This window comes from Erythrolamprus reginae, chromosome 2 (assembly GCF_031021105.1).
Source record: "Erythrolamprus reginae isolate rEryReg1 chromosome 2, rEryReg1.hap1, whole genome shotgun sequence".
NCBI lineage: Eukaryota > Metazoa > Chordata > Lepidosauria > Squamata > Dipsadidae > Erythrolamprus > Erythrolamprus reginae.
The window spans coordinates 313278437-313299940 of NC_091951.1; the positions used below are offsets into that span (position 1 = coordinate 313278437).

Below are 21504 nucleotides of genomic sequence, written 5' to 3' on the forward strand. Positions count from 1 at the left end.
AAACCAGAAAGCCTGGGCTGCAAAAAACTAGACAATCACTAAGTAGTAAGTGTGGAGTTAAAGTGTTCTTGTAACTCTTTGCTTAGTGGCGATTCAGACTTTTGAAGCCGGATATTTGATATCCCCAAATATCATAGTACAAAGTGCATAGTACAATTCTATATGTTTATGTTTATGTTTATATGTTTATCCCAGGCATGTTTAAATTCAGTTACTGTGGATTTACCAACCACGTCTGCTGGAAGTTTGTTCCAAGGATCTAATATTATTTTACTGAAAGAGTAGTAGATCCTTGGAACAAACTTCCAGCAGACGTGGTTGGTAAATCCACAGTAACTGAATTTAAACATGCCTGGGATAAACATATATCCATTGTAAGATAAAATACAGGAAATAGTATAAGGGCAGACTAGATGGACCATGAGGTCTTTTTCTGCCGTCAGTCTTCTATGTTTCTATGTTTCTATGTATGTTTCTTCAGAACTGTTGCAATTGGTTAACAATGCTCAGCCTGTACAGGATTGGAGCTTGAGGAAGAAGGCTCTTCACTTAAAATATTGAGTCGTGTAACATGTCCTGATTGAGAAATAACTCCAATTTTGTACAATGGAACACATTTTGAAAATGTCTAAACATTATATAATTCCCAGACAGAATAGATGTGAGAAAACAGGCTCTTCGGAATGCTATGAATACTTCACATTTAAACCTAAGTACCGACATTGCTATGCTTGTAGAATGAAGGAAAGGAAAGGAATGAAGAAAAGGAAAAGAAAGGAAATGAAGTTACTGCACCTTAGTGTGAAAGGAAGACTTACTCCTAGATGTCTATATAACTAGATGCCTATATAACGGCGTATAACTAAAACTTAAAATATAGCTAAAATTGCAGTCAACGAGATACTGAGAGGATACAATACATGACTAAACAGAACAAACTTTGTAACTAGAATTTACTTAGCAGAAATGTTGCCTAGATTTTAGTCTATTTGTTTCTAAAACAGTTCCCAAAATCTTTTGCTGCTTAGGATGCAAAATAGTTGGTGCTTTGTTATTATACACTTTCAGGAAAGACAGCACTTGAGATATTAACACTTTATACACAAGGCACTGTTCATATAATTATACCCTCCAGCTTCTACTTAAAAATAGAAGATTTTAAAGAGATAATTCAGGCCGCTGTGCAGCCCAGGCTAAATGAATTAGCTACTAAGGGCCACAAGCAATTGCATTTCTCAGATGGGTTGTTTTGAGATTTCATGAGGATCTGAAGCATGTCATTTGCATCAGGAATGCACTAAAACAAAAAGAGTGGCAGCTTTTAGGATGCTCTAAAAATGTTTTCTGTAGTTGTAAAAATTGTCACCTCTTTCTTAAATTTCAGACTGTTTGATCTGGCATCTAGAAAATGGAGTTAATTGTAGAATGCACACATGCCTACATAAACATACATCCTACGTTCCTGCCAAATTGAATTGCTTGGGACCCACAAAGAAGCATGTATTTGATCTTTCAACTTTCATTTCTTAACAGTTCACATGCTGGCTTAAGAAATTTTGGAAGGTTAACTTACCAGGTGCTGACCCGACAGTAGTAGTGACCCAATGCTTGTAATTGCTCCCTAATTGGCAAAGTTGTCACTTCTCGTGTGGCAGCTGCAGTGCATTTAGAAAAAAACGTGGAGGGACAGTGTTCCAAATGACTTTAAGAAAGAGAACAGGAACAATCACTTCATTCTGGTTTTTTTTTTTTCTTCTTTTCTCAGATGAGTTCTGTACCTTCAGAAAGAAGGAAGGAAGGGAGGGGAGAGGAAGTCAACAACCCTTAGCTTTCCTGCAAAAAAATAAGGAAACGGCAGATAGCCATCTCATTTTTCTCAAAATGTTTGGAAAAATAAACCCAAGGAAAAGAAATTCCTCAAGTATTATATCTTTTTGATGGATTTCATAGGGTGAAATTTATAATTCAATGGGTGGAATGTCATCAAAACAAACACAATGTTCCCAATACTGAGCCTTGTTTTGGAAGCCAGATGCCCGTATCTGCAAAACGCTGCTTGCTTAAGAATATAAACAATGAGGAAGAGAGAGAGATGGGTCAGCCCCTCCACCTTTCCTACACACAGTTGAAATACCATTCTCAGTATCCATTAAAGTGTACATAAATGTATATAAAGAGATTAATGTATATATAGAAAGAAAGAGGAGTTTTGTGAACACTATAAGCCAGATTTACATATTTTAATGTATGTATGTATGTATGTATGTATGTATGTATGTATGTATGTATGTATGTATGTAAAACCCCAAGATATAATAAAAACCAGGCATCCACAATCATTCTTTGGCTTTGGAGCCAAGATGGCGCAGCAGGTAGAGTGCAGTACTGCAGGCCACTAAAGCTGACTGTAGATCTGCAGGTCAGCGGTTCAAATCTCATCACCGGTTCAAGGTTGATTCAGCCTTCCATCCTTCCGAGGTGGGTAAAATGAGGACCCGGATTGTGGGGGCAATATGCTGGCTCTGTTAAAAAAGTGCTATTGCTAACATGTTGTAGGCTGCCCTGAATCCAAGGAGAAGGGCGACATTAAAAAATCGAATGAATGAATGAATGAATGAATAAATTCTAACTACAATCAAACAATCATATTCTCGACCGGAACAAGATGTTAATCTCAATGGCGCCAGGCCTGCCAGCAAAGGTATCTTTTTAAAACCTTACAAAATGCCTGAGGTAGTTGGTTCCAGAGAGCTGGGGCAACCACAGAGAAGGCTCTTCCCTTAGGCCCCACCAGCCGACATTACTTAGCTGATGGGACCTGGAGATGGCCAACTCTGTGGGACCTAACCAGCCACTGGGATACGTGAAGTAGAAGACGGTCCTGTAAGTAACCTGATCCTAAGCTATGTAGGGCTTTATAATAGGTGATGACCAAGACTTTAAATTGCATCTGGAGATCAATTAGTAACTAATGCAGCTCATGGAATGACGCCGAGATGTGCGTATGCCTAGGAAGGCCCATAATTGTTTGTGCGGCTGCATATGTTACCATTCAGTAATTTTCTATGAATTTTTCTGGTCTGGACCTTCTAGAAGTGCCAATCAGATTTTTTAAAATTGAAATTTAATTTTTTCAAATAATTGAAAAGTATTTATTGGAAAGAAAGCTTGGGTCTAGAAATTCAGATTATCAAGATCAACCTCTCTTAAAACAGAAATTGACAGTGCTAGATATCACCTACAAAGCCTTAGAGCAGTGATGGCGAACCTATGGCATGGGTGCCACAGGTGGAACGTGGAGCCATATCTGTTGGCACGCAAGATGTTGCCCTAGCTCAGCTCCAACGTGCATGTGTGTGCTGGCCAGCTGAATTTTGGCTCACACAGAAGCTCTGAGAGGGCAGTTTTAGCTTCCAGAGAGCTTCTGGAGGGATGGGGTAGGGTGTTTTTACCCCCCTGTCTCCAGGGAAGCCTTTAGAGCCTGGGGAAGGTGAAACACAAACCTACTGGGCAGTTTCCGGCCTCCACAGGGGTTGGGAAAAGCTGTTCATGTCCTCCCCAGGCATTGAATTATGGGTACGGGCACTTGCACATGCATGATAACACATGCCCAAGCTCTTTCGGCACCTGAGGAAAAAAAGGTTCACCATCACTGCCATAGAGTATATGGTTCAGCCCTAGAAAGCCTCTTGAAGATCTAACTGCAAGTCCTTCTGTAACACATAGATAGTGCATCTATCAAAGGACAGATGCTTGCTGAAGGTCCTCACTTATCGGGAGATTTGATAGCAGGGAACCAAAATAAGATTTGTCATGAACTGTTCTATTGTGTTGTGAGCCACCCCGAGTCTACGGAGAGGGGCGGCATACAAATCTAATAAGTAAGTAAGTAAGTAAGTAAGTAAGTAAGTAAGTAAGTAAGTAAGTAAGTAAGTAAGTAAGACATTCTGCAGAGGCTCCTTTGCTTTGAAACAAGTGGCCACTCAATTGGCCTGCTATAAGCTCGTAAGCCCTTGGCTACTGCACAAAGCCTTTGGGCCTTAATTGCTATAGAACTCTCAGTTGCAGGAATAGCATACAATGTGTAATTTTTGCCACAACTTTATTGTGCATTTCTGTTTTGTGTGTTATTATATTACTGATTTAGAGCAGCATTAACCAAAATGCTTTTAAAATTCATCACTAAATGAATGGATTGTTCACCATGGTCTATACCTGACCCTTGAACTGCAACTATTTCTGGATCTCCAGATAAGGAAGTACATTTTCAAAATTACATTTAGAGTTTTAGCTTTTTCCATTCATAGACTATTGCAATTCACTCCACAGAGGTTTTTCCTTGATGAAAGTGCAGAAACTTAAGTATAACACAAAGCCAGCAATCCAAAGAAAGCACAGTGATGAGATCCAATCATGCTGTGATGAAAAATCTGCTTTGGATGCTCATTGTTCTCTTAGCACAAATCACAGGATTGTAGCCTTTAGAATTTAGATTGTGTAGGGATTGACTATTTGATAGTCTGCTTCTCCAATTATAATCTTTTCTGGGCCCTTAAATGCTCAGTGGAGTATTTGTCTATCTGTATTTTCAAAGGTCTTTAGTTAAGCACATGGTAGACAGATTTCATAGAAACATAGAAGATTGACGGCAGAAAAAGACCTCATGGTCCATCTAGTCTGCCCTTATTTCACCTATCTTCCTTCCAAATTATAAAACATATTCTCATGATCTTTCTAAACTCTGTTAACAGTAGCAACAGCGACAACACATTTATATACTGCTCAAAAAAATAAAGGGAATACTCAAATAACACATTCTAGAATGAATTTTTCTCAATGAATATTTCATTTGCACAACAGCATGTGAAATTGACTATCAATCAGTGTTGCTTCCTAAGTGGACAGTTTGATTTACTTGAAGTTATATTCTGTTTTTTAAGTGTTCATTTTATTTTTATTTTTTTGAGCAGTTTATGTTGCTCAATGGTGCTTTACAGTATCCTCTGAGTGATTTACAATGTTAGCATATTGCCCCCAACAATCTGGGTACTCATTTTACCTCATTTACCTTTCTTTTAGGAAATGAGTTAAAATTTACCTCTTTAGCTGGGGATTTAAATACGTTTTGTTTTAGAAACATAGAAACATAGAAGTTTGACGGCAGAAAAAGACCTCATGGCCCATCTAGTCTGCCCTTATACTATTTCCTGTATTTTATCTTAGGATGGATATATGTTTATCCCAGGCATGTTTAAATTCAGTTACTGGGGATTTATCTACCACGTTTGCTGGAAGTTTGTTCCAAGGATCTACTACTCTTTCAGTAAAATAATATTGTCTCATGTTGGTTTTGATCTTTCCCCCAACTAACTTCAGATTGTGTCCCCTTGTTCTTTTCTTCACTCTCCTATTAAAAACACTTCTCTCCTGGACCTTATTTAACCCTTTAACATATTTAAATGTTTTGATCATGTCCCCCCTTTTCCTTCTGTCCTCCAGACTATACAGATTGAGTTCATTAAGTGTTTCCTGATACGTTTTATGCTTAAGACCTTCCACCATGCTTGTAGCCCGTCTTTGGACCCGTTCAATTTTGTCAATATCTTTTTGTAGGTGAGGTCTCCAGAACTGAACACAGTATTCCAAATGTGGTCTCACCAGCGCTCTATATAGCGGGATCATAATCTCCCTCTTCCTGCTTGTTATACCTCTAGCTATGCAGCCAAGCATCCTACTTGGTTTCCCTACCGCCTGACTGCACTGTTCACCCATTTTGAGACTGTCAGAAATCACTACCCCTAAATCCTTTTCTTCTGAAGTTTTTGCTAACACAGAACTGCCAATACAATACTGTACTCAGATTGAGGATTCCTTTTCCCCAAGTGCATTATTTTACATTTGGAAACATTAAACTGCAGTTTCCATTGCTTTGACCATTTAACTTTAATAGTGATGTATTTGTATAGTGGTAGTGGGTGCATGTTTCTGGATGCTTGTGTATTGGATAGAAAGATGGAATTTAAATGAAATAAATACAAATGATATAAATCTAAAAACGTATTTCATATAGTCAAGACTGTGAGATATGCAGGAATGACTACTAAAAGTAGTTTCACTGATAGTCCAGTGAGGTGCCACCACTTTAAAATTAGTTCACTTTTACTATACATTGAGTAATCAACTTGAAAGCAGTGTAGGCCCTCACACAGAACAATCACATAGATGAACATGGGCAGAGCTCTTCAATCTGTAGCATTTCCTCAAAATATACAAAAGCAGAAAACAAGTTTAAAGATTTTTTTTTAGCAGTTTGCTTAACTTGAATTGTTGAATGGAAGAACATTTTCCTGAATCACATGTGGGATAGATGGAGCAGAAAGAATAGAGACTGAATTAGGGATAGTTAATACAGGGTTTTTAAAGTTTACCTTTTCTTCAAAATGATTGAGATGATTGTGAATAAATATAGCACATATATATTTTATAGTAGGCATTTCTAACTCTTTAAAGATAGTAAATCTTTAGAAATAGTAAAAGAAAGGAAAGTAAACAGAATCTTCAGGAAGTAGCTTGACCTATAATCTTTTTCCTTCATAAACTAGCTTCCCAGAGGTAGCAGGATTCTTCTAAAAAAGGAATATTTAATCTTGTGATTTTGTCACTTTTTTTTACAAGACTATTGAATATGTAATGTTTTTTATCTTTAGATGGCACGGGACCATGAATATAAATACAATAAATTCTATATAAAATATAAATATTAGAACATGAAAACAATGTGGATTATAAAACAGAGATGACAGTTACAGTGGAAATATAAATGATAAGCCAAGAGAATGATCTGGATAGTTATTCCTTACTGGTTTTACAAAAGAAATTTGTGCTTTGAAGAAGCTTCTGAGATGGAAAATATGAAGAGAGATCAGATCCTACGACAATATCTGAATGAACTAAACATTAAAATTCCTGGAAGCAAAAGGAAGGAATACAATGTTGGTTTATTTGGCCAATGCTAAAATAAGACACGTTCCTATAGAATTCTGAGAACTCTTTATGAACTCTTTAAGGACACCAGGAATGAAAACGTTAATGCTTTATGGATTGGCATATGAATAAATGATGGTTTCTGGGAAGAAGAAATACTTGTATAAGAAGAAATGTAACCTTTTAAGGGATGAAGATTTACCAAGTTTGATGAAGATTGGAAGTCAATTCTTTAAATATTTTGCTTGCTTATTTTTGGTGGCTTCTTCCTTTCTCTTCCACCCTCTCCCTCCCCCCATTTCCAGGAATTTCTGTCTCTCTTTTTTTATTCTTTTCTAAATTTTGTTTATGGTTGCTTTTATTACTGTCTTTTTAAAAACTTCAATGTTATTAAATTTGCCTCCTTTAATGACTTTCATAGCACTTTCACTTTTTCAACTGCTCTTTAACCATTCAAAGAAAAGCAATCACAGGAACTAGAGCTGAGCCACTCAATTTTGATTGCCACAATTGTTAAGCGAATCACTGCAGTTTTTAAGTGAATCATGCAATCAGTAAGTAAATCTGGCTTCCCCCATTTATTTTACTAGTCAGAAGCCAGTTGGGAAGATTACAAATGATGATCACATGACTGCAGGACAGTGCAACTGTCATAAATATAGGTAGTCCCAGTGAAGGGCTACAAAATATTTTACTGCAACACTGTGGGGTATGGCTTATTTTGTGGGTGTGGCTTTCCGGACATGTGATCAGGTGGAGTGGCTTGACAATCATGTGACTTGGGGGGGGTGACTTAAAGTCATGTGACTGGCTTAAAGGTGGCCAACTTGACTTCACTCAAGTCAAGGGTTTGGGTTAGGGTGCTTGGCCTCTCCTTGCCTCAAAGAGATACAGTTTCCCTATCTATTTACTATTACTGAACATCCAAAATATACTATTTAATTCTATGTATATATGCCACATGTCTACATACATATTACACGCAGGCACACAAAAATATACATTATCTACTATATAAACTACATTAACACATACACACGTACAGCTCTTCTAAAATTAACCACATTCAACGTCATTTACTGCAATAGGTAAAACATACGCAGAGCCCAGAAGGGAAAAAAAGAAAAAAGAAATAAAAAAATTTCTACCAGTTCTGCATACCTGACCAAACTTTTTCTACCGGTACTGCTACCTGATCGTACCCGTAGGAGTCCATCACTGGATAGTCCTCAAGTTGTGACCACTGTTGACTTAGTTAAGTGAGTTTTGTCCCATGTTATAACCTTTCTTGCCACAGTTGTTAAGTGAATCACTGCTATTTGTTTGTTTGATTGATTGATTTATATGCTGCCCTTCTCCCAGGACTCAGGGTGGTTTACAGCATATAAAGAACACTATAAAATATCCTAAATGTAATTTTTAAAACTAGACTAACTAATCTAAAAACCCCAATTTATTAAAAAAAACACCTAGTCATTGTCATTCTAACAACAAACATACCGATGCTCAAGTATTGGAGACATGTAGGAAAATGAAATGCTTATATAAATAAACCTTGTGAAAATGCTGCACATCTTTTGTGACAATTAAATGAATTGTCAGAGAGCTGTTGCTCCATGCATAGAGCAACAATGTTCAGGCTGTGATGTATTTCCTTGACGACAGTTGTGTTCACTAAAGGAGTGTTCATTTCTGGTGTTAAGAAATGATGGTGATCTATTTTGTACTTCACAAGTGGGCTTGAGATGGGCAGAACTAAAAAGTCACCATCATGCTGAATCTGGGGGTGGGGGGTGGGGTGGAGACCAAGGAAGTTGAATGTGAATTATTAGGCTAAAAAATTCAGATGTATTTGGCAAGTCTATCTCTGTCTACTCAGAAGTAACTTCTGTTACGTTCAGAGAGATTTGCATTAGGGAAATGTCAAACTTGGCAATTTTAAGACTTGTGGACTTCAACTCCCAGAATTCTCCAACCAGCTGTGCTGACTGAAGAATTCTGGGAGTTGAAGTCCACAAGTCTTAAAATTGCCAAGTTTGAGGATTCCTGTAGCTCAATAGCAAATTGCACATTTTCAGAGCAGGCGGTCTTAAAGTCTTAAAGTCGCCAAGTTTGAAGACCTCTTAGCTAGAGAGTTAACCTTAAAAAGTATTGGCTGCATTTTACATTTCCTCAATTTGAAATTCAGTTAAATAATTCACTAGCAAGAAAACACATCTGATTTAAAAATGATTCTCTTCTGCTTTATATTCTACAGAAGCAGCACTAAGAAGTGATACAGCCAAACCAAAAAGGGTCTTTACCATTTCTTATGAAAAGAATAATTATCATGTAAGAATACAATGCTAATAAGGTCACAACTTAGTAGTTCAAGGACAGAGTGCCATCTATTGACTTTAAATTTAGCAAGCACTTGGTAGAATCACAATAAGATGCATATTTCAAGTCAGTTTAAAATAAAAATGACTATAGGGTTATTTTGATTGCCCTTAAGTAGCAGGCAAATGTAGGAATGTGGCAGCTTCCTTTTTCAATATTCAATATTGAGAGGGATAAATAAGGTCTATGATACTGAGGGTAAAATATGGCCACAATAATTAATAGTAATAATGGCCGAGGGTTTTATTCTTAATGAATTTGCCCATTGAAAATGTATCCCAGTAGATGGCCATCTGGTGGTGGTAGTGCATTTCACAAGTTAAGCATATGAAGTGCTTCCTTTTTCTTGGTTCTGAAATCTCCTGCCAATCAGATGGATGACATTGGGTTCGGGTGTTATGAGAATGTTTTTTCCATATTTGCTTTTTCAAGTTCATACATTATTTTATATGCTCTCCAAAAAAATGCTCATTTGATTTTATAGGGAGAAAATCCCTAAATGTTATAGCCTTTCTCTGTAACAGATTGAACTTTATCAATTTCAGTTACTCATTTAGGCATCTGTCCTTTTGAGGAACACAACAAGGGGTGTTCTACTGCCCGGACAGGGGGGGTGATGCAGTGAGGTAGCAGAAATGGAGCACCCAATTTGCACTGAAAGATGTTGAAACAAAATGGAGGGTGTCCTGCATAAGCCACGCCCACAGTGTGGTAGTAAAGATTTTGGTAGTCCTTCACTGAACATAACATATACATATTACACACTGGCAAAAAGAATCAGAACATAAATACAAGCTTGGAGGACACGACTTTGTAGACGACCCTCATTCTGTCAAAGACCTTGGAGTACTCATATCTAACGACCTAAGTGCCAGAGTCCATAGTAACAACATTGCCAAAAAGGCACTGAGAGTTGTTAATCTAATCTTGTGTAGCTTCTAGAAAGAGGGAGATTGTGATCCCGCTGTATAGAATGCTGGTGAGACCACATTTGGAATACTGTGTTCAGTTCTGGAGATCTCACCTACAGAAAGGTGTTGATAAAATTGAACGGGTCCAAAGACAGGCTACAAAAATGGTGGAAGGCCTTGAGCATAAAACTTATCAGAAAAGACTTAATGAACTCAATCTGTATAGTCTGGAAGACAGAAGGGAAAGAGGGGACATGATCAAAACATTTACTGGTAAATATATTAAAGGGTTAAATAAAGTTCAAGAGGGAAGTGCTTTTAATAGGAAAGTGAACACAAGAACAAGGGTACACAACCTGAGGTTAGTTGGGCGGAAGATCAGAAGCAACATGAGAAAATATTATGTTACTGAAAGAGTAGTAGATGCTTGGAACAAACTTCCAGCAGACGTGGTTGGTAAATCCACAGTAACTGAATTTAAACATGCCTGGGATAAACATATATCTATCTTAAGATAAAATACAGGAATTAGTATAAGGGCAGACTAGATGGATCATGAGGTCTTTTTCTTCCGTCAATCTTCTATGTTTCTATGTTTCTTCTCTGGCAATATTACACTGATAACCAGAGCATACAAAACATTTGCTAGACCAATTCTCAAATACAGCTCAACTGTCTAGAACCCACATTGCATATCAGACATTAATACAATCGAGAGAGTCCAGAAATATTTCACAAGAAGAGTCCTTCACTCTTCTATTGGCAATAGAATACATTATTCCACCAGACTTGAAATTTTGGGCTTAGGTAGCCTAGAACTTCGTCACCTTTGATCTGACCTAAATGTAGTTCAGAAAATCATCTACTACAATAGCTTACCTGTCAATGAATACTTCAGCTTCAACCACAACAATACACGAGCACACAACAGATTCAAACTCAATGTAAACTGCTCAAAACTCAATTGCATAAAATACAACTTCAGCAAAAGGGTGACCAGTGGTTTCTTCCCCAAGCTCCAAAAACTTTAACCTTAGATTGTCTACTGTCGACCTCACCCCATTCCAAAGAGGTCTGTAAAGGCTGCGCATAAGTGCGCCAGCATGCCTACCGTCCCTGTCCTGCTGTCCTCATTTATCTGTATTTACTGTGTTTATGTTTTATATTTATACCAATACCTGCATATTTTGTATATGTTTTGACAAAATAAAACCAACAAATAAACAATGTGTGGTCATTTATATAAAGACACTATTAAATTGGCAATATGGGCATTTATTTTAATGTATTTTTATAGCAATTATACATTGACTAGATATTATCCATTAGAAAGTCAAAATCTGTAAATAAATATATGCAAGCAGCAGGAATGAATAGATATGTGACTCCTTGGCTGGTAAATGGTTATCAAGATGTCTTCCCGAATAACCCTAGGTAGGTTCATTGTGCTAACTGGTTATGTAAATGTGACACCTAGTGTTCATGTTTAGAGATAATGATTTTAAAAAAGAGAAATGTATGGAGCATCTGTTCATTTCTGGAGCAAGCCTACACTCCCATCAAATCTGGCAGGAGAGACATGCCTCACTTGTCCTCCTGAAGTGCTTTGGCAAACTCCATATTCTGCACTTTTTTACCTTTTTAAGAGAAAGACTGAAACCTTACATTTGCTATGTTGTGAATCCTCTCTGTTAAGGCAGTGATTCTCAATCTTTCTAATGCTGCGACCCCTTAATACACTTCCTCATGTTGTGGTGACCCCCAACCAGCGGTGGGCTGCGAGCCGGAACACTAAATTGGCTCGCCGCCACGGCTCATAAATTCTTGCAGGACCAGTGCGATTCTGCTGCTGCACCTGTGGAGGTAGCAAAATCACGCATGGAGCCGCAGGTAAAACCTTGCCGAAACACGGGCGTGATTTTACTACCTCCACAGGTGCAGCAGCAACATTACACTGGTCCCACAAGAACTTATGAGCCGCGGCGGCGAGCGCAATTTAGTGTTCCGGCTCATAGCCCACCACTGCCCCCAACCATAGCGCCAATTCTCACAACAGACTTTAAGTTGATTGGCAGGAAGGTCAGAAGGACACTCCTGCTGTAAACGCCTGATTGGTCAGATTGTAAAAATATGTTCCAAGGTGCCAGAATAGAAGCTTTAGTTCCTAACACCACGGGATATTTGTCATTTATTTATTTTTATTTATTTTTATTTTATTTTATTTTATTTTATTTTATTTTATTTTATTTTATTTTATTTTATTATTTTATTTTATTTTATTTTAATTTATTTTAATTTATTTTATTTTAATTTATTTTATTTTAATTTATTTTATTTTAATTTAATTAATTTAATTATTTTATTTTATTTTATTTTATTTTATTATTTTATTTTATTTTATTTTATTATTTTATTTTAATTTAATTTCATTAATTTAATTAATTTATTTTATTTTATTTTATTTTATTATTTTATTTTATTTTATTTTATTTTATTTTTTGTTTGTTTGTTTGTTTGTTTGTTTGTTTGTTTGTTTGTTTATTTATTTATTTATTTATTTATTTATTTATTTATTTATTTATTTATTTATTTATTTATTTATTTATTTATTTATTTATTTATTTATTTATTTATTTATTAGATTTGTATGCCGCCCCTCTCCGAGCGGCTAACAACAATATAAAAAGACAATGTAAACAAATCTAATATTAAAAACAATCTAAAAAACCCCAATTTAAAGAAACATAGAAACATAGAAACACACCATGTATAAATTCTATAAGCCTAGGGGGAAGGGAAATTTCAATTCCCCCATGCCTGACGACAGAGGTGGGTTTTAAGGAGCTTGCAAAAGGCAAGGAGGGTGGGGGCAACTCTGATATCTGGGGGGAGCTGGTTCCAGAGGGTCGGGGCTGCCACAGAGAAGGCTCTTCTCCTGGGTCCCGCCAAACGACATTGCTTAGTCAATGGGACCTGGAGAAGGCTAACTCTGTGGGACCTAACCGGTAGCTGGGATTCATGCGGCAGAAGGCGGTCCCGGAGATAATCTGGTCCGATGCCATGAAGGGCTTCATAGGTCATAACCAACACTTTGAATTGTGACCGGAAATTGATCGGCAACCAATGCAGACTGCGGAGTGTTGGTGCAACATGGGCGTACTTAGGGAAGCCCATGATTGCTCTCGCAGCTGCATTCTGCACGATCTGAAGTTTCCAAACACTAAGTTTCCTATGGTCTTGGGCAACCCCTGGGAAATGGTCGTTCGACCCCCAAAGGGGTTCCGACCCCCAGGTTGAGAACCATTGTGTTAAGGAATCTCATTTGATGGAGCCCAAGAAAAGACCTTTCTCTGCCATGGCACCTGCCCTTTGGAGCATCAAAAACATTTTTTTAAAATCCTATTGCTATTAGCCCTTCAAGAAGAGCAGCCTATAAAAGGCTACCTAAAAATACTGCAATACATCCATGTAATTAAACTCTACATTATTACGCTTTCCCACCAGGTAGTGAAATTATACCCTTAAGTATATAATTTTGTTTTATATCTTAAAGCAACACCATAATCTGAAAGGAGTAATCACTGTGTAGAAAGCCACAATGGTTTTGCCATGCAATATTTAATCCTTAATATTAAGCCAAGCCAAAATTCAATAAAGCCTGAGAACTCTTTGCACAGCTTTGAAATCTGAGGACAATAAATAATGGTAACAATAATGATAATAAAACATTTATAAAATAGTTCAGACAAATAAGGAATCTATAAACCTTGGTTGACATGAAAAGAATTACTAAATTTGAAAATGTGAAAAAGAACACTTCAAATTCAGTTTGCATGTTCAGTATTTTTTTTCACATGTTCTGAGCAATGTTCTTATGTATGTTACCCTATTTCCAGGTTACTCTCTTGTCTTTAAATGTAGCAGAATATTAATGGTCGATTGTTAGTCTGTTTTATTTTTAAAAGAACAAATCAAGGAAAGATTTCCTTCTCCAGTTCTTTAGGAGGATAGAATGACATATTATAATTCAGAAGTGTTTCAGAACTACTGTACTGGTAAATGGTTCACTGAAAAATTAAGATGTGATATAAGGCTGACTCATTCAGGTTTGCATAGTAACAGTTGCTCATCCCAGCTATGTGAGTGCAAAATGTGCATGTTTATCATTACCAAAAGAAAAAACAAAACCTAACAATTTGAAGCACCAGGTACAATGCCTGCCAGAATCAATCAACAACACCTTAATAAATTAATGAAACCAGTAGGCAGCTTGTACTGCCTTATGCATAGTAATGGAATAGTTGTTTCTCTTGTCACCCCTATGTTCCTTGGTTAAATGTTCTGTTTGCATGAATCATCTAGCTGAGCTGAACATTTTGTTCCCTAAAATCATCTCCCCCAGTGCCACATTGTTAAGGCTGAGCCATAAAATAACATGGAAAAAGCACAGCAAAGTGAACTTAAATCAAGTGAGATTTGAGATGAAACTTGTACAGGTAGAAGAAAATGAGAAGTATGATGTCTGAGTAAATACAAGACCTGGAAGACTTTATCAGATGCTTTGTGATCCAAAAATAAACTTTTCGCATTCTTACCACATTCCATTTTTAAAATTTGATTAAATTTGATTATTAAATGAAAGAGTACGAAGAATACATCAAGTTATTTTAGAGAGAGAGAGAGAATGAGAGAGAAAGAGAAAATATGAATACAGAATAGGTTGCAAAAGTTAATGATGATTGTATGATTGTTTTTAAATTAAGGGTTTTTAACTGTTTTGTTTTTAATCATTGGATTTGTATTATATATTGTTGTGAGCTGCTTTGAGTCTTCGGAGAGGAGCGGCATACAAATCTAATAAATAATAATAATAATAATAATAATAATAATAATAATAATAATTATTATTATTATTATTATTATTATTATTATTGATGATGATGATGATGATGTTGAAAAATTAAATTAGAAAGTATATAGGTACTCGTAGAGTCCACAAATTTGACTTTTGAAAGAAAAGATTTACTGGGCTTTTTCATTCAATACATGTTAGATTACAGTGGCCAGCATCAACAAATAGCTTTTCTTGGCATCAGCACAGACAGATTTAAAATAAAAGGAGAATTGTGGCCTTGGAAATTCACCTGTTTCTAAAGTGCTTCCCTACTGGTTCTTTGGGCGTAGCCTGGTGGGCGTGGCAAGGGAATGATACTGCAAAATCCTCATTTCCTCCCCACTCCTGGGACCAGCCAGTGGTGGTATTTGCCGGTTCTCCGAACTACTCAAAATTTCCACTACCGGTTCTCCAGAACCTATCAGAACCTGCTGAATTTCACTCCAGCTTCCTCTCCACTTTCCCAGGGACATTTGTAGCTTAAAGACATGTCTACAAACAAATATATAAGAAGCTAGCATTTTGTTTTGCAGCATAGCAGTTTTTCTATGTATTCATTTTTTAAAATAATATTGAAACCCAAGTTAGGTGAGTCACAAGACTATAATCCAAGGTCTATAATCCATAATTTACTAATCACAATATTTAGATTCATATTTTATGCTAAGAGACGTCTAGCACATACAAAGATATTTACAGGAACCAGAGTGCTTACCTCTGTCTTGGGAATGTGGCCCAAATAAAGTAGAGCTTAATACTTTAGGTTTGTTTTCTTAAGTCAAAAATAAATTTGGAGGATGGCTGTGTTCATATTTCACATTTATCCATGACTTAACTATGGTTTATTTATGGGGACCATTTTTCCAAGATCAGCAACTGAAGTTTGTTTCTTGTTTTACCAATACTTGATAGGGAGCTTCAATAGAAGAGTGGTGATACAATAGAAAAGGACAAAATTAATGTTTTCGTTTTCAATCGTTTTTTTTAAATAGGTTATAAGGATGGGAATAGAAGTAAGAAGATTTTAGATGAAAAGTGATTTTATTTTTCCCCTTGAAATTAGTCCCTCCTCCTCAAATGGCTTGAAACTGCAAGTCTGTAGGTGGATAGGACAAACTATTCTGGAAGGCATTATCAACTTTAAAGAGCCCAACATAATGCCTTCCAGAATAGTTTGTCCTATCCACCTCTAATTTAGATAAGGGAAGGAAAGTAAAAGAAAATTACACCACTGAAAATTGGCCATTTTGCTGCTGAGTGTCTGTGATACGATTTTGGGGTATGTGTGGATTATGGGCTGCCAACCCTGTTTACTCAGCCTACCCCCCCCCCCCTCCTGGGTTTATACTATACAGTATAACAAAATAGGATTAATTTGTAGCCCAGCCTGTTATGAGAACATAATGGGTAGGAATGACTGAAAAGTCAATTTGGCAAGGCCAAGTAAGATTAAGTCTCCTCCAATTCAAACTGCAATTTTCTACTTACTCTGCTTGGCATTTTGGGCTTTAAAGTGCTCTTCTAAATTGGTGAAACAGAAAGTAGGAAAGAGAACTTGAAAAATAGATCCAATATTCCAGATACAGTAAAAGCAAGCCCACTTTTATTTACTTCCCAAACCATTTCTTACTGCATGAGTACAACTATCAATTAAACTACAGACTTACTATAGCTTGCTGAATAAACCACAATCAGATGGATCCATATAACATGCTAAACCATAAAACATGGTTTATAAATCGATAGAGCTGAATCACGCAGTAAGTTTGCTGCCTCCCCTAGCATACATTTTCTGGTAAAATATAAATACAAATACTGATGCTTAAAATGTCTAACCCTGGCTAAGAAAAGCAAACCTAGCATTCCCAAAAGGTATAAAACAGCTATTTCATTTCATTTCTTCTTGACTGATATTCTTTGGAAAATAAAGGGGGGGGGGAACCAAATATATAGTTAACAAATTAAAATAAGATTTTGTCTCCTTTGTGAATAACGTAGAGTAATAGAACTAAACAACTCAGTTCTCCCATTTAGTGGTCTTCCAGACCAAGGAAGTAACTTGAAAAATGTTGATTTCTATAACAAATATAGTATATATGAGCATTGGCCACCAGTCTTTTTAATTTAAAGTACAAAATTGCTATGACATTGCAATATTTTCTGGTGGCATTTTTGTTGTTGTTGAGACCAGTAAATTTAGAGTTCAATTTTGCAGAAAGTATTTTCCTAATTAGAAATGCCTCTGTATTGTTGATATAGCAATCTACAGTTACCTTCAGGCTTAAAAGATGGAGTTTGGAAGCAATTATAAATATTTACTTGGATATTCCGTTCTACTGTACATCAGCTGGACAGAATGTCATCATAGTAAATTCAGAGATTCCTTATTTCAATCCCCACCCCCTTTGACCCATGCTCACCGGGACAGTGAGAAAATTGATTTGAACTACCGTATTTTCCAGAGTATAAGACACAGCTTTTTCCACCCTGAAAGAAGCTGAAAATTTGGGTGCATCTTATACTCTGAATGTAGCTTTTTCGAAGCTTTTCCCCCAGCCCTAATGAGGCGCTAACTGTCTTCCCCAGCTGGCAGGATTCTTTTCATTCCTACTCTCTATTACTTAGAATTCTTGTACAGTTATCAGGAGCAGTGCACTTTTGCCAGTATACTTTTAGTTATTATTAAAACTTCAGCTTTGTGTGCCAAATACTTTTAACTATTAAATAAAATATTAACATGGACTTTGCAACAATATTTATGAAAGTTGCTATAAATCTAATTTCATTCCTGAGTATTTTTATTTTAAATAATCAATGCACCTTATAGCAGGGCTTCCAGATTAGTGATTTGGAGTGGCTCCAATGTGGGGATAATGTACTAATGGAACTGCATCAGGTTTCAAAGTTCCATTAGGTTTCATAGACTGGTATTGGATGTCCCAGATTCTATCTGAATCTCATTTCAATGAGCTAGGACACTATTAAAGCCCCAGGCATGCTTTGATTGCTGCCTGTCAAATCTACACGCTGTCCGGAATTCTTGCACCTGTTAAAAATAGTCAAAATCCAGTATGCTATACTGCCACAGTATATAACATTTCAGAGAAGCAATGCATATAGAGACTCATAAATTGTGATCCAATACTTATATGGGGGAGTTGTATTTGTTTTGCATTCATATTGTAAATCTTATTGATTTCACAGCATCCTTATATTTATGATGTCATAAGATTGTGAAAGAGCGATTGACTTCATTCTACCAATCTAACCCACTCTTGCTGGGATAGAGGGCACTTGTAGTCCATACCTACAGCAGGAAGACTGAAATTTGCCAGGAGAAAATGAATAATAATAATAACCTTACTGTCTACGTCAAGGGTCTCCAATCTTATTTATTTATTTATTTATTTATTTATTTATTTATTTATTTATTTATTTATTTATTTATTTATTTATTTATTTGATTTGTATGCCGCCCCTCTCCGGAGACTCGGGGCAGCTAACAGCAACAATAAAACAGTGTACAATAGTAATTCAATACTAAAAACGATTAAAAACCCATTAATATAAAAACCAAACGTACATACATACATACCATGCATAGAATTGTAAAGCCTAGGGGGAAAGAGGATCTCAATGCCCCCATGCCTGACGGCAGAGGTGGGTTTTAAGTAGCTTACGAAAGGCAAGGAGGGTGGGGGCAATTCTAATCTCTGGGGGGAGTTGGTTCCAGAGGGCTGGGGCCGCCACAGAGAAGGCTCTTCCCCTGGGTCCCGCCAAATGACCTATATGCTATGGTTGTGACATTTAATATTTATTCATTCATTCATTCATTCATTTATTCATTCATTCATTCGATTTTTATGCCGCCCTTCTCCTTAGACTCAGGGCGGCTTACAACATGTTAGCAATAGCACTTTTTGAACAGAGCTAGGCTATTGCCCCCACTTTCTGGGAATTAAAGACTGCCAGGCTTAAAGTCGCCAAAGTTGGAGACCCCTGATCTATGTAAGCAGCGGTAGGCTTCCAGCCAGAATGCTAAATTGGGCTCACCGCCACGGCTTGTGAGTACTTGTGGGGCCAGTGCGATTTTGCTTCTGCATCTGTGGAGGTAGCAAAATCACGCACGGAGCTGCAGGAGTGGCATACAAATCTAAATCTAAATAATAATAATAATAATAATAATAATAATAACAACAACAACAACAACATGCGCAGAAACAAAAGAAAACTTACTGAAACTTCAACGCACCTGCAGCTCCGTGCACGATTTGGTTACTTCCACAGGTACAGAAGCCAAATTGTGCTGGCCCCGCAAGCACTCATGAGCCGCAGCGGTGACCCCAATTTAGCCTTCCGACTAGAAGCCCACCACTGTATGTAAGACAGTATGTTTCCAAGATCATAAAATATTGAGCAGCCCTCCATATTTGTGTGTGGGCCCCCTCTATTATACATTATTGGTTTTTTAACATGGTCTTGTCTTATTCAGTCTAGGATGGCTTCCCTTTAGATATTATTATTCAGACTTAAAAAGTTGATGCTTGACACCCAACTATTAGAGTAACCAATTCTTGATGCTTGACACCCAGCTATTAGAGCAACCTAACAGCAGGTTAGGAAACTAAATGAAATAACTGTAAAAGTGAGGAGCAGTGGTTAATTATGTGTTGGAGTTACAAATCAGGATCTCCTTTATCTGATTCTTGTCTCTGCTTTTGACAAGCTATTTAAACGACAACTATTATGTACTGGGATATTCACCAAGAATTTAAATCAAATAATCTATAGAACAATACATGGAGACATCAATTACACCATTTACCTGTTAAAAATTAAGCAGATATATTATATGCAATATTTCCTGGTCGGTGTTGTGGTTGGCTCTGGCCCAGCTCCTGCCCCAGGGAATGTGGAGGTGGATGCAGGGGAAACTTCAACATGTCACAGGCCTGTGTTATTGCCAACAGAGTCAATTCAGAGTTTAGTTTCCTCGGACGACGAAGAAGGTGGGAGTGACTTGGAACTGGGGGGCTTGGCACACATCCCAGGCAGTCAATCTCCATTATCTTCCATTGATTTGGATAAAGACGTCTTGGACCCATGCAAGCGCAGAATTATGCATAGAAGAGACCAAGTAAGGACATATTACAGGAGATAAGAGAGGCCACCTGTGTTTGGGTGGGGCTCCAGTAATTAGGGCTGCTGCTATAAATAGCAGCGTGTGGGTTTGGCCATTGTGGAAGAGTATCTGATGGCAGTTCTTCAGGAATCATGTGTTGCTGTTTTCTGGACTTTGCTTGTTGATTTTTCGCACCTTTGAAACCAAAGCAGAGCAGCGTGTGTGCGTGTGCGTGTGTTTCTCACTTCGTTGGAAGAAGAAGGGGTGTGAAGTTTCTTCACAGCTGCTAGCTAAGTACTTAATGACTGCTTAAGGGAAATTATACAGACTACCTGGTTGTTTTGGGACAAGTGCTCTTTGCAATACAAAAAGAGTACTTAGTTTATTTTGAACTTTGTGATAAAGAACATTGTTTTGAATTTTCAAACGTGTGTGTGTGTCTGAAATTTGTACCCTTGAATTTTCGGGATGCTCCTACCAGAGAGCCCGGCAGAACAGTCTGTATATTGTAAACAAGTATGAGTATTTAAAGGAAAGGCTGGTTTTGATGGGTTGCAAATAACATTTTTAATGTGTTGTTTTTCCTTTTAGCAAACTATTTCCAGAGCAACACTATTTGAGGTTTGTCTCAATGAAAAGTGCTTAGGTGTTCTCATACAGCAATACAAATCAATCATCCAATAGAAAATAGTTCACTAGAACAGAAGGATAGGGATTGGGGTAATTCAGGGTGAAAAGGAGATGATTAATAGTTGAAATATGAATCAGTACAATAAATATCTTTCAGTGGAAACAGTAATCTTGCTGATGCAACTTGATGGCTTTTGATTCTGGTATGCTGCCAGATTTGCAGCAGTTCCTACATAAAACTTCCGAATGATTTTAAGTGACAATAGCACCAAGTTCCCTGGATCCAATCCAGAAATAAAACTTAAACTATTTTATGTGGACAAATTATAAATTACTTATGCCTAGTCTTATAATCCTTGGTATCATTTTAAAATATAATTTTATTGAAGTTGTTAGCAAACATAGCGAATAAAAAATACAAACAGCTCTTATATTTGACAGCAGAAGAATCCTTCAAATTTTGGGGTTGACACTGAATATTTGAATCATCATTTAAAAAGCACAACAAGGAATATTCTTTCTTACTAATATAGTTACTCTTCACCATCTTAAAATTACAATTAAAAAACCTGGCTTATTTGATG

At 36.8% G+C, this 21504-nt stretch overlaps 1 protein-coding gene across 8 annotated transcripts in view; it reads right to left on the reverse strand.

Moving 5' to 3' along the window:
- ZNF366 (zinc finger protein 366) overlaps window positions 1-17616 on the reverse strand; it is a 64137-nt gene extending 46521 nt beyond the window's left edge. For 2 of the 8 annotated variants that reach the window (XM_070743134.1, XM_070743129.1), the window contains exons 1-2: window positions 17442-17556; window positions 1574-1778 (exon numbers count right to left, since the gene is read on the reverse strand). The gene's annotated coding sequence lies outside the window, so the exon portion shown is untranslated. Of the gene's footprint in view, window positions 1-1573; window positions 1779-15883; window positions 16085-17441 lie in introns of all 8 variants that reach the window. The other 6 variants (XM_070743133.1, XM_070743130.1, XM_070743131.1 and 3 more) reach the window with 6 other exon arrangements.
- Between the last annotated feature and the right edge of the window lie 3888 nt (window positions 17617-21504).